This window comes from Nannospalax galili, unplaced genomic scaffold (genome assembly GCF_000622305.1).
Source record: "Nannospalax galili isolate Female #2095 unplaced genomic scaffold, S.galili_v1.0 scaffold117, whole genome shotgun sequence".
In the NCBI taxonomy this organism is placed as follows: domain Eukaryota; kingdom Metazoa; phylum Chordata; class Mammalia; order Rodentia; family Spalacidae; genus Nannospalax; species Nannospalax galili.
In genome coordinates, this window is record NW_008341422.1 from 797,526 (window position 1) to 811,586 (window position 14,061).

Consider the following 14,061-nt stretch of genomic DNA (forward strand, 5'->3'; position numbering starts at 1 on the left):
ATACGATTAAGAAAAATGAACTGGCGCAAAAGGAGCGAATTAATGCTTGTTGAGCATTTAATTATAAGTAATATTTGGAACTTTATATAAATCATCTTATTTCACTTCACAAATCCGCTTGAAGCATATAATGCTATCCTGGTTTATAAAAGAGGAAATTGAGATTTACAAAGGTGTAATAAATCAGAAAGCTCTTAGGCGGCATCACCGGCTTTTGACCGGAAGTCTACTGATTGACTCCAGAGCCCAGGCTCCGTCCTTACAGCTTCATAAGGCACACAATGAAGTATTTGCGACGTCCCGTAACGAAGTAAAAAGACTTCTGCGATTGTATAGCCAGAGTTCCCAGGTTATCTAATAACACGTTTGACCCGATTCTGGAAACAATTCACCTGAACAGTGAGGTTTGATCTTTACGTCAATAGCGCGACTAATTCGGGTAGCATTTGTTGTGAAAGACACTAAACCGTGTTTTTGTTTTGAGTATCGTTAAGTGTAGACAATAATTCTGTAGTTGTACTTTTTAGCGAAAAACTAACCAAGATGTAACCGGAATCATGTCTAAGTATCGTTGAACGCGTAAGTAACAAAGAAAATGAAGAAATGAGTTTACTTTTACCGTCGCCGGACTTGTCCAACAGACCCGTAAAGCGAGTACAAAGGGGGAGGGCCCCCGGCCAGGGGGCGGGACATCCAGCAGGAAGAATCTGAGCACGCGCAGGACCCAGATGTTAAGGAAGGCGTGAGGGCTCCGGAGCGCTCGCTTTGCGAACTGTCGTAAAAGGCCCCAAGTGTCGCGCTCGCGCAGTAGGGGAGGGCTTGGTCAGGCTGCGGCGGCGGCGGCGGCGGCGGCGGCTGCAGGGCCGGGAGATCGGCGGCGGCGGCGGCGATGGTGAAGGTGGCGGCGCGCCGGGGCTGCGCAGGGTAGAGACGCCGGCCGTTCGGGAGCGCGGGCACCCGTGTGTGGGCCTCGACCAGGCGCTCGGAGTCCGGTCGGGAGAGGCGGGCCAAGGCCGGGCGCTGCCGCACGCACGGTGGCGGCGGTGACAGACGCCGCTTCTGAGGAGAGCCACCGGGCCGGGCTCGGGGCGCGCTCCGCCTCCGCCTCCGCCTCTCCGGGAAAACCCCCCTGCTCGCCGCCTTCGCGGGTCAGCGATCCCCGGACCCTGTTCGCGGGGTGGCTAATGGTTAAGGTAAGGGCGCCGGGGGGAGGGGAGCGGCCGCGGCCGCGCGTGCGCAACGGGGGAGGGGCCGGCCTGTGGGGAGAAAGAGGAAGGGCCGCGGCGGCGGGGTCGGCGGCAGGGGGATGACTGCGGCTCCCGGGCCGGTCGGGCGGTCCCATTGTGTCGGGGCGGGCGTCCGCCCTGCTGACACACCCACCGCCTCCGGTGAGGGAGTGTGGGTGAGGGGAGGGCTCCCCGCCTCCCCTTCCCGTAGGGATGGGGGTTGAGGACCGAGGCGGGGACTGACAATGGAGGAGGAAGGCAGGGAATCGGGCTGCGGCCGTGGCCGCCAGTGGTGGGAGTCGCCACGCCGGCTCCTGCGAGGAGCTGGCTTCCTAGTCAGTGGGGAAGCAGCTGCTTTTGTCGTTGGGCTGCTCGGATGTGATCGGAGTCAGCGGCGTGCGGACGAAGGGGAAACAGGTCTGTCACCGCGTCCTAGGTTGTAAGAGCTTCACGGGTCTGCCTGGGCACAAGTGTTAAGTTTCAACGGTGAAAACAAATAGCAGGAAGTATAGGACATCGTTTAATTTGTTCGTGTCTGTAGTGTGGGGTGACTCCATTGTGGTGTTGGAAGCTTTCCAGTTCCTGATTGATGTGCGGAATGAATTTAGAACTCTGGTCAGTAGCAGCGAGCGTGTCGGCTGACAGACTTGATTGTGAGTTCTTATAGCCGTTGGACCTGACTTGATCCAAACTTTATTTCATTTGCCCTTTTATCTTGAATTTTCTTTTTATTTATTTTTATTTGTTTTGCCTGCATGCATGTACGTGTACGTGTGTAGTGCAATACCCGTGGAGGCCAGAAGAAGCCATTGGATCCCCTGGACCAAAAGTTAAAGATGGTTATTAGTCGACATGTGGGTGTTGGGAACCGAGCCTGGGTTCTCTGCAAGAGCAGCCCTTTAATTTACCTGTTTTAGGAACCTCGTTAACCAAACAGAACAGAGTGGGGAGAAAGATGAGCCGAGGCAGTTCCCTTTGCTTTCCCATTTATGTGTTTGTAAAAGCTATGGTGTGATTTTGAGATTGCATAGTTCTTTCCATAATCTTGATTTTACTTAGCTTTATTAGGGTAGTCATCTACATTACACTTTAAAAAAAAATTAGGAGTATTTGTGTGTGTCTTCTGTGTGGGTATGTGCATGTGAGTATAGGTGGCCTGCAGAGACCAGAAGACAGTGTTGGGTTCCCTGCAGCTGGAGTTACAGGCAGTTTCCAGTCTCCCTAGGAGGGTGCTGGGAGCTGAACTCGACCTGCTACAGTTTTTTTCGTTTAGTGAAAATGTTCATATTACTAGAAACAGTTTTCATTTTAAAGGGTAGTCTTTGGTTACATTTGTAACACATAAGGAGGAAGCATTTCAACTCTGAAGAGAAGCTTAAATTTTTGTTGTTGTTGTTGTTGTTGTTTTGGTCTTTTTGAGACAGGGTCTCCCTGTAGCCCCAGCTGTCTTGGAACTCACTATGTAGACCAGGCTGGCCTTTAGCTCACGGAGATCGCCTGGCTCTGCCTCCCGGGTGCTGGGGTTAAAGGTGTGCACCACCACGCCCGGCTTAAATTATTTTTAAGCTTTAAATATACTCTCTGACCTTTTAACCTTGGACAAATTTTATTGTCTCCTGCTTGCTTTCCACCTAAAGATTCTTAGTATTTGAATAAATGAGATATTCATGAATTGGACTTGATAATAATATAGGAAAAATTAACAAGACGAGGCTTGTCAGGATTGTTGTCTTTTTAAAAAAATATTTTATTTATTATTTTTATTTTATGTGTATTTGTGTATTGCCTACATGTAGGTAAGTGCACTTGTCTTGTGCAATGCCCTTGGAAGTCAGAAGAGGCTGTCGGATCCCCTGGAACTGGAGTTACAGACAGTTGTTAGCTGCCATGTGGGTGCTGAGATTCGAACCTGGGTCTTGTGCAAGAACAGCCAGTGTTCTTAACTGCAGAGCCATCACTCCAGCCCCAGGATTGTTGTCTTATGTGTGTGGTTTTCTTCTTTCACTTTTCCTATGGGTGTCTGTTGGTCACTTGTGTCTTAGATCTTTAGAAACAGCCTCTAACTCCTAGACTCAAGGGATCCTCCTTCCTCAGCCTCCTGAGTAGCTGGGACTACAGGCTCCTGCCATTGTACTTGGACTTAGAGTTTGCATTTGAAGAAAAGTATAATTAAAAACATTTTTCATTTTAATGAAAATATATTGTAGCAGAAGTTAGACCTTGGCAAGCTTCACTTCGGTACTCCATATTTATTTATTTTTACTTTTATTTTTAAAAATATGTATTTATTGTTATGTTTTATGTGTATGTGCATATTGCCTACATGTAGATAAGTGCACCTGTGTCATGCAATGCCGGTGGAGGACAGAAGAGGCTGTTGGATCCCCTGGAACTAGAGTTATGGATAGTCGTTAGCTGCCATGTGGGTGCTGGCATTCGAACCTGGGTCTTCTGCAAGAACAGCCAGTATTCTTAACTGCTGAGCCATCTCTCCAGCCCTGGTACTCCTTATTTATATGTAATGGAGACATAGTTATGCTGATGTTTATAGTTAGGGAACAACAGTTTACTTGTGTAAAGCAAAGGAGTAGTCATTTAGCAGTGCTTCTAAGAACATATTTTTCTTTCAAGTTGAAAATGTAGACCAGAAAACTTACTGAATCAAACCATTTAGAGTGTTAATGTTTCTTTTATTTATGTCATGTTAAGAAAGGGCTTTAGTATTAATCTTTAGTTATGGCATATGTGCTCCTGCTTTGACTCCCCCCTCCCTCATTGACTGGAACTTCAGTAGCAGGAAATATGACAGTTCAAAAAATAATAGTAATTAAAATTTGCCGGAACTTGACGTTAATGTTCTGTGAGTGACATTTTCTTAGAAGAAGAGTGTAGGACTAGAGAAAGGCGATCTGGATTTTAGGTGTAACTTGGCTGTTATATGCTAGATCTGGGCTTGGGCTTATACCTTTCTCAACTGGTGTAATGAATATAAGGTAGATAAATGGTGTTTATTCTAGGTGCCTATTTTTTGGGGGGAGTGGAGTATGGGTCCCAGATTTAATGAATTCTACTTTTAGTTTGGTATTCACTGTTGGATTCATCCAGGATCAAATCTCCAGAAAGAAATATTATATTGAGAGTATGAATTCCTTCTTGATGCATATATGCAAATAAAGGAGTTTTACATACATGCATGAGCCAATGATAAAAGCCATGCTTTTTGTTCCTGGTGCTGTCCATTGTAGAAATCACTCAAGGTTTTTTTGTTTTCTTTGTTTTTTTGCCTGGGATTGGGTCTTGCTATGGCCTGGTTCTTAATATATAGCCCAGGCTGGCCTGTAAGTCACAACAATCCTGCCTCAGCCTCTAAAGTCCTAGGATTACAGGCATGAGCCAAAGTGTCCTGCTTTAGCAATTTTTTATAGTTTTGAGGAGGTTCTTACTATGAAATTCTTATTTATTTTTTTGGTCTTTTTGAGACAGGGTCTCCCTTTAGTCCCAGCTGTCCTGGAACTTACTATGTAGACCAACTTGCCTTTGAACTCACAGAGATCCACCTGCCTCTGCCTCCCAAGAAATTATTATTATTATTATTATTATTATTATTATTATTATTATTTTGTCTTTTTGAGACAGGGTCTCCCTTTAGTCCCAGCTGTCCTGGAACTTACTATGTAGACCAACTTGCCTTTGAACTCACAGAGATCCACCTGCCTCTGCCTCCCAAGTGCTGGGATTAAAGGTGTGCGCCACCACGCCTGGTGAAAATGTTTTTGTTTTTTTTTAAAATTAATTTATTTGTAAGTGTTTTGATTGTTGGTATGTATACTGATAGGTGTGTAGTGCCCTGAAAGACCTGAAGAGGGTGACAGAGTCACCATGTGGGTGCTGGGAATTGAACCCTGGTTCCTCAGAAGAACAGCAAGTGCTCTTCATGTTTGAGCTATCTCTCTAGCCCCATTGCTTTGGTCATTTTGAGACAGGGTCTCCCTGTAGCCCCAGCTGGCCTGGAACTCACTAGCCTTGAGCTCACAGAGATCTGCTAGCCTCTACCTCCCAAGTGCTGGGATTAAAGGCCCGTGCCATCAGGCCTGGCTCCCATTGTTTTGTTTTTGAGACCAGGGTCTCATATATCCTAGGCTGTTCTTGAACTTGCTATAAAACTAGGGAGTACATTGAATTTTTTATCCTCTTGCCTCTACCCTCTTAAGTGCTGGGATGACTGGCATGAGCCACCTCACTGTTGATAAAAATGAAACTTTTAATTCCTTTTCCTAACTTTTTTAATGTGTGAGTGTTTTGCTTGCATGTATGTAAGTGTAGCTGTGTTGTACAATGCTTGTGAAGGCCAGAAGATGGCATCAAATCCTCTGGAACTGGAGTTAAGGACAGTTGTTTCCTGTCAAGTTGATGTTGGGAACCAAACCTGAGTCCTCTGCAAGAACAGCAAGTGCTTTTAACTGCTGAGCAGCCCTGTGATATTATTTTTAAAACAGTCCTAAATAACTTACTTTTCTTTCAGAAACTTGGAATTATTCAGCAAAGTCCAGAATTACGTTTGAATACCTTGCCCTCTATTTTTTCTTCTATTTCCCAGATTGTTGTTAATAGTGTGCCCAGGTTTCTCTTGGTATTCAGAAATTACCGTTAGATGAAGAACAAGCTACAAATGTCTAAAAACACTTCCTAGAGCTTACACTTCAAGTAGAGATACATTACGATTTATTCAGTAAGTATTTATTGAATGGTTCATGTTGTAGGTACTGTCACTGGTCTGCAGTAACGAAGGAAACTTCTTATAGTGGACATTCTGTTGAGTGGAAATCAAATAAACAGAATAGGTAATGTTAAGTTCCATAAAAAAAATAAGATCATGACTAGAGAATGAATGGAAGTGAGGTTCTTCCATAGATTAAGAGACAAGGTACAGCCACCTTTTGTAGGTGATCTCAATGTCTAGACAGAGTGCTGTCGATTGCAGGAATAGCAGATGCATTGGATTGATTTTCACTCTGGAAAGTTATATATAATTTATAATATATAAATGAATTGTTTGGCTTCTCTGTTAAGTTTATTGTAACTGCTGATAGTTGATGACACCAGATTACAAATATTTTATGTAAAGCAACCTAATTCAAGTGGTGCAAGTGTAAAAGACTTTTTAAGGGGCAGAAGAGCTGGCTCAACAGTTAAGAGCACATACTGCTCTTGCTGAGGACCCTAGTTTGGTTCCCAGCACCTGCACTGTGCAGCTCTCAAACCTTCTGTAACTCCAGCTTCAGGGGATTTGATGCCCTCTTCTGGGCTCCAATGGCACCAGCACTTACATGTGCACCGCCCCCCAACCTCATATACACATAATTTAGAACAATCTTAGGTCTTTTAAAAAACATTTTTAATGATATTTAAATTAATTTTTAATTTTATGTATACAAGTGTTTTGCCTACATGTATGTAAGTGCCCTACATGCATTCAATACCTATGGAGGCCAGAAGAGGGTGTCACGTCCCTGGAACTTGAGTTATGGATAGTTGTTAGCTGGCATGTGGGTGCTGGGTACTGAACCTGGGTCCTCCACAAGAGCAACTAGTACTCTTAACTGCTGAACCATCTCTCTAGCCACCTTAATTGCATTTTTATTTAGTGTATGTACAAGTGTGGAGGTCAAGGACAACTTTCAGGATTTGGTTCTTTTTTTCCATCCTATGGGTTCTGAGGATTGAACTTAGGTTGTCTGGCTTAGAGACAGCCCTCCCCCCCTTACCTGATGAGCCATCTTGTCAGCCCGAAAGTCATTGAAAGGGTCTGGCTGTGTAGCTCAAACTGAACTTGAACTCAGGATCCTTCTGCCTCACCTCCTAGGTATGGAATTATAGGAATACTTATAAGAATTAAATGTCAATGAATATTAATTAGAAAGATATTGTAATATTGCTGGAGATGATGATGGTGTTATGCTTATGTAAGAACATGCCCATAGATTGTAGAGATGGAGACTGAGGATTGAGGGAGAAAAAAGGGCTGGCGATTTAGCTCAGTGGTTGAATGCCTGCCTAACATGTTCAGGGCCTTGAGTTTATTCCCCAGCACTGCAGAAAAAGGGGTATGGGGTATGGATGGTTAATAGTAGAATTCTTACCTCCCTAAAGAATAAAAGTTATAGAATTTTCTTGTGTCTTTGTATGTATGTGTGTTTGAGCTGGTGTGTGTACACGTATGTATGGAGGCCAGACAACCTTGCATGTTGTTCCTTATATGTTGTCCACTTATGTTTTCTTTGCAGGGAAGGTACGGGGAAAGGTAGAGGACAGGGTCTGTCACTGATCTGGAACTCACTTAACTAGACTGTTCAGTGAGCTCCAGAGAGTCACCTGTCTCAGCCTCCCCAGTGCAGATATTACAAGGAAGTGTCACCATGCCTGGCTGTTTTAGGTGGGTTCTTGTGACAAGCACTTTACTGACTGAGCCAGCCCCTAGAATTTATATGTATATTGGAAATGCAGAGCACATTATAGGCAGTTGCTGTTACATTTTGGTATATTTTGCAACCATTTTACCACTGTGTGTGGGCATATAATAATATAAAAATTAAAATTATTCTGGTGGCTGCACATGAGCTCAGTGGTAGAGCATTTACCTAGCATACTCAGACCCCCAGGTTTGATTCCTAGCACTGCAAGGACAAAAAAAAAAATTTTTTTTTTGTGTGTGTATACATTGATAATTCTTTTCTCTCCTTTCTTGAGTTTAGGGCCTTACCCTTTCAGCCAGTGTGTTCCTAGTTCTTGGTAGTATGTTTGTATTTTTCTTTTTCTTTTTTAAAATTTGAGGCAAGGTCTCTCATAATTTGGCATGGAACTTGCTATGTAGCTGAGGCTGGCTTTGACCTTTTGATGTTCCTGTCTTTACTTCCCAAGTCATTGAGATTTGAGGCAGGTGCTACCTCACTTTGGCTCTATTTACTTGATGTTAGTTTACAGTTCTTTGTGTGTGTGTGTGTGTGTGTGTGTGTGTGTCTCTTTTTGAGACGGTCTCCCTGTAGCTCCAGCTGTCCTGGAACTCACTATGTAGACCAGGCTGGCCTCGAACTCACAAAGATCCGCCTGTCTCTGCCTCCCAAGTGCTGGGATTAAAGGCATGCGCCACCACGCCCGGCCTCTGAAGTTCTTTTTTAAAAATTTTTTTATTTTATGTGCATGAGTGTTTTGCCTGCATGTATGTAAGTGCACCACGTTTGTGCAGTGCCTACGGAGGTCAAAAGAGGGTGTCAGATCTCCTTGATATGGAATTACAGACACTTGTTAGCTACCATATGAATACAGGGAGCCGGACCCCAGGTCCTCTGTAAGAATAGCCAGTGCTCTTATAGCCAGTGCTCTTAACTACTGAGTTATCTCTCTAGCCCCACATTTCTTGTTTTTCTTTTTGTCTTTTTGAAACAGGGTCTCCCAGCTGTCCTGGAACTCACTATGTAGACCAGGCTGGTCTCAAACTCACAAAGATCACCTGCTTCTGCCTCCCAAATGCTGGGATTAAAGGTGTGTGCCACCAAGCCTGGCACATTCCTTGTTTTTTAAGGAAGTTTTGTTTTAGGTAATTCAAATGAGGCACAAATTCACCAAGTGCAAAGAATGTAGAGGTAGAGGTAGAGCTCCTTGCTGTCTGTCTTCACCTTCCTACCCAGGTCTTTTCTCTGGAAATACATTTCTCTTACTGTTTATGTGTGTTGTGTGTATATCCAGAAAGCAGTTCTCAAAATGCATGAGGTCTTTGAGTATTTCAAGAGGTCTGTCAGGTTGAAACTATTTCATAATGACATTGAGTTTTTATTTGCTGTGTAACTAATGTCAACAGTAGTTGACATTTGTAGTGATGGTGCAAAAACAGCTGCAGCATGAATCAAGATAGTGATCAGACCGCAGTAGTAATTAAATTCATAGTCACTATATGTGTACTGTAAAAAATGACAGTTTCTTTAAGAATCTCCTTTATGAGCAGTAAAAGTCACTAATTTTGTTAAACTTTACCTTGAACACATCTCTTGTAATATTTCATGTGACAAAGCCAGGCATGGTGGTACATGCCTGTGTAATCTTAGCACTCAGATGCTGAGGCAGGATGGTTGTTAGTTAAGGCCAGCCTGACCAACATAGGGAATTCTAGGCAAGCTTGGGCTGTGTAGAAACACTGTCTCAAAAGAAAAGGGAGGCGGTGGGGGGCGGGTATGCGATGTGACTCAGTTGGTAGAATGCTTGCCTACTGTCTACAATGCATGAAGTTCTGGGTTCAGTATCCAGCTCCAAATTGGTGTGGTGGCACATGCCTTTTGGGAGGTGAAGGCAGGAAAATCAGAATTTCTAGGTCATCCTCATCTATATATCAAGTTTTTCTTCAAGTGACAGGCTCACTTCATTTATTAATACAAGTTCCCTTCCTTAAAACAAGTGCCACACTTGGTACAAAGGTGCAGTAGAACCTAACATCTTTCCTTGGCACGTGGACTCTTACACAGGTGTTTTGTTAATTGTTTTCTGTTTCTCCTTTTTCCTTTTCTTTTTTGGAGACTGGGTTTCATGTACATAGCTTCAAACTTGATATATAGATGAGGATGTGGTTGGCTGGTCAGGGTGTAGCATGCTGGAGGGGTGGCATGAATCAGCACTACTTCATTTTGGGTGATTCTTAAAGGTGGCAGAGGCAGGACAGCATTTCTAGGAGGAGGAGTGGGAAGGGGAGGGGGAGGGGGAGGAGGAAGTAAACAAACAGCTTTTCCTGTAAAGATACCACACCTTAAGATTTAACCAGAAAACCAATTAGAAGGGTTGAGCCATTTAATTACTCCTTGAAGATGCATTTTATGCTTGTTTTTTTGTGAGTTTTTGAAGTTGAGAAGAAAGTCGTTAGTATCTGTATAGCATTTTGTTTTGAAAAGGAATTAAACACCATATCAGGGTGTTGAGAAATGTTTTTCCACCCCAGAGCATAGTTAATAGGAAAGGCAGTAAGTAACACATAGATGATGAAAACCAGTGTCATATAGAAGTTGTTGATGTAGCCAAAGTGCTTCTTGATGTTTCCAAGTCATATTACTGCAGCTTCAAGGGCATCTAATCTCTTAAGAATTTGTTGGTCAATGTGGGTTTGTTCCTGGAGTTCAGTAGTGATATTTTGAAGATAAGAACTCACAGTTGTTGCAGTTTGGAGTGATTGAGCTAAGGCTATGGCTGCAGTGGCAGCAGTTGCAGTGATAATGTAACTTCTATAATAGCTGCAACAATCATTAACCATTCCAATGAATCTTTTTATTTTTATTTCTTTTTGAAACAGAGTCTCCCAGCTGGCCTGGATTCGCTGTGGAGACCAGGCTGGCCTCAAACTCAGAGATCCACCTGCTTCTGCCTCCGGAGTGCTGGGATCAAAGGTGCGCGCCACCACGCCCTGCTTAAATTTATTTTTATTTTATGAGTGTATTGCCTCATGTGTGTAAGTGCACCCTGTGTGCAGTGCCCACGGAGGTCAGAAGAGGGCGTCAGATACCTGGAACTGGAGTTGCAGATGGTTGTTAGCTGCCTTGTGGGTGCCAGAACTCAAACATGGGTCCTCTGCAAGAGCAGCAGTATTCAGCAGTATTCTTTTTTTTTTTTTTTTTTTTTTTTTTTTAGGGTCTCCCTGTAGCTCCAGCTGGCCTGGAACTCACTATGTAGACCAAGCTGACCTTGAACTCACAGAGATCTGAGTGCCTCTGCCTTCCAAGTGCTGGGACTACAGGTGTGTACCACCACACCCAGCGAGCAGCCAGTACTCTTAACCTCTGAACTATCTCCCCAGCCACATCTTTTTTGTTTTTTAAGATTTTATTTTTATTTTATTTTATTTATTTATTTATTTATTTGGTCTTTTTGAGACAGCTATCCTGGAACTCACTGTGTAGACAAGGCTGGCCTTGAACTCACAGATATCCACCTGCTTCTGCCTTCTGAGTGCTGGGATTAAAGGCGTGCACCACCGTGTTCGGCTATTTTTATTTTTAATTATGTGTATGTGTACTTGTGTGTGGGCATGTGCATGTGAGTGCCCATGGAGACCCTGAGGAGACCAGAGGCATCAGATCCCCAGGAGCTGGGGTTACAGGCAATTGTGAGCCACTCACCTGGTTGCTGGGAATTGAACTTGGGTCGTACGGTAGAGCAAAAATAAGTACTGAGCAATCTCTCCAACCTTCCAATCTTTTTGTATGTATATATTCAAGGGCATAATTGAGGTTTTCAAAAGTAGATCCCTCATGCTATGTATGAATGAGTCAGATTAACAGAAACCCAGGCATGGAGTAGTTATCTAAAAGTTAAGGGGGCTGGAGAAATAGCTTAGAGGTTAAGAGCACTGGCTGCTCTTGCAGAGGACCTAGGTTTGATTCCCAGCACCCCCATGGTAGCTAACAACCATCTGTAACCCCAGTTCCAGGGTAACCCAACACCCTCTTCTGACCTCTGTGGGTATTGCATGACACGGGTGCACTTCCACACACAGGCAATATACTTATACACATAATGTATTTAAAAAAATAAAAAGTAGGGGGCTGGAGAGATGGCTTAGTGGTTAAGAACACTGGCTGTTCTTGCAGAATACCCTGGCTCGAATCCCAGCACCCACATGGCAGCTAGTAACTGTCCATAACTCCAGTCCCAGGGGATCCGACAGCCTCTTCTGACCTTCATGGGCATTGCACGACACGGGTGCACTTACCTACATGCAGGCAATGCACACATACACATAATAATATAAAATTTTTAAAAATAATTTTAAAATATGTGACATTTTGTCAGTTTAGTCAGTAAGCCATATAGAGCCAGAAGATAGAGATAACAGTGGTAACAAGAGGATATTTGGTAAGTGGGATGAGCACTAGTGATAACAGAGTAAATGGTCGAGAGATGAAGAGCATGACGTGAGCTTAGGAAGAGCAAATGCCAGAGAGAGGTTTTAGGAAATGAGTAGAATGGTGGAAAGGTATCATTGTAGCAGAGATGGAGAACACATCCAGCAAGTCCCAGGTTCCAATATGGGTCAGAGGAATTGTCATGATAGGGCGTGGTATAATTCCATGATTTAACATTAGAGGGAATTTAATTTAATTTAATTTTAGATCAGCAGGCTGTCAGTTTTCTAATATTCCTCTATTGGATGATATTGTTCTTCACAGTTAATTGAGCTACAGATATCCCAGTTAAGATCAAGGTAAGAGGGTCCTTTTAGCTATCAATAGAGTGACAGCATAGAGTGAGAGGTGGCTTAGTTTTTAAAGAATTTGGGTGATAGCTGGGTGTGGTGGTGCAGGCCTTTAATTCCAGCACTCGGGAGGTAGAGGCAGGCAGATCTCTGTGAGTTCAAGGCCAGCCTGGTCTACATAGTGAGTTCCAGGACAGCTGGAGCTACAGGGAGACCCTGTCTCAAAAAGACCCCCCCCCCCAAAAAAAAAGAATTTAGGTGACTATGCTCCAGACTTAGGAGTCATTTTGATAGAAGAGATTCATATACCATTGTGGTTATGCATAAGCACAAAATGACTTGATATTGTAGGCAGAGGTAAATCTGTAGGTAAATCTATAGAGGAAAGATTTCCATATATTCTCCAAAGAAGTCCATAGAGTTTGTTTAGAGAAATCTATTTATGTATGTATGTATGTATGTATGTATGTATGTATGTTTGTATGTATGTATTTGTCTTTTTGAGACAGGGTCTCCTTGTAGCCCCAGCTGTCCTGGAACTCACTATGTAGACCATGCTGGCCTCAAACTCACAAAGATCCACCTGCCTCTGCCTCCCAAATGCTGTGATTAAAGGCGTGCACTACCATGCCTGGCTATTAAAAAAAAATCTTTTAATTTATTATTTTTAGGATTCTTTTTATTATTATTATTATTATTATTAGTGTATTGCCTGCGTATGTGTGTACCCATGTCACGCAATACCCACAGAGGTCAGAAGAGGGCGTCGGATCCCCTGAAACTAGAGTTTTGGATGTTGTTAGCTGCCATATGGGTACTGGGAGCCAAACCCTGGTCCTCTACAAGAGCAGTCAGTGCCATCTCTTCAGTCCAAGAGGAATCTTTATGATCCTGTAAATGGACAAGGGAGCTATGGAGGGAGATGATATCCTCCAGTGTCCATTGTATCATTGGTGTTAGAGGTCTGGGTTCAGACCAGAATACTGGTCTAAATGAGTGGGTTGAAGAATATGAGCCCAGTAAAGATGTTGAGCTGAAGGAGACAGAAAAGTAAAGAGGTCAAGAAGTATTACTAGGGCTGGAGAGATGGCTCAGTGGTTAAGAACACTGGTTGTTCTTGCAGAAGACCCGGGTTCGAATCCCAGCATCCACATGGCAGCTAACAACTGTCCGTAACTCCAGTCCCAGGAGATCCAACAGCCTCTTCTGACCTCCATGGGCATTGCATGACATGGGTGCACTTACCTACATTCAGGCAATACATCCATACACATAAAATAATAAAATTAAAAAAAAAAGTTTGGGCTGGAGAGATGGCTCAGTGGTTAAGAACACTAACTGTTCTTGCAGAAGACCTGGGTTTGAATCCCAGTACCAACATGGCAACTAACTACTGTCTGTAATTCTAGTTCCAGGGGATCTGACAGCCTCTTCTGTCCTCTGCTGGCATTGCACGGTACGGGTGCACTTACCTACGTGCAAGCATAACACTCGTACACATAAAATAAAAATAATAAATTTAAAAAAAGTATTACTTTATTGGAATTGAAAGAGATTGTAGCAATCATAGCAAGAAAGCTTTCCAGGGTTTTATTTTCAAATCTCGTG

At 43.4% G+C, this 14,061-nt stretch overlaps 1 protein-coding gene across 7 annotated transcripts in view; it reads left to right on the plus strand.

The window, feature by feature from the left end:
* Positions 1 to 601: 601 nt before the first annotated feature.
* Positions 602 to 14,061, plus strand: part of Rnf111 (ring finger protein 111) — an 82,874-nt gene continuing 69,414 nt past the window's right edge. The window contains exon 1 of one of the 7 annotated variants that reach the window (XM_029565270.1): positions 602 to 1,193. The gene's annotated coding sequence lies outside the window, so the exon portion shown is untranslated. Of the gene's footprint in view, positions 1,194 to 1,446; positions 1,644 to 14,061 lie in introns of those variants that run through there. The other 6 variants (XM_029565268.1, XM_029565271.1, XM_008836871.3 and 3 more) reach the window with 6 other exon arrangements.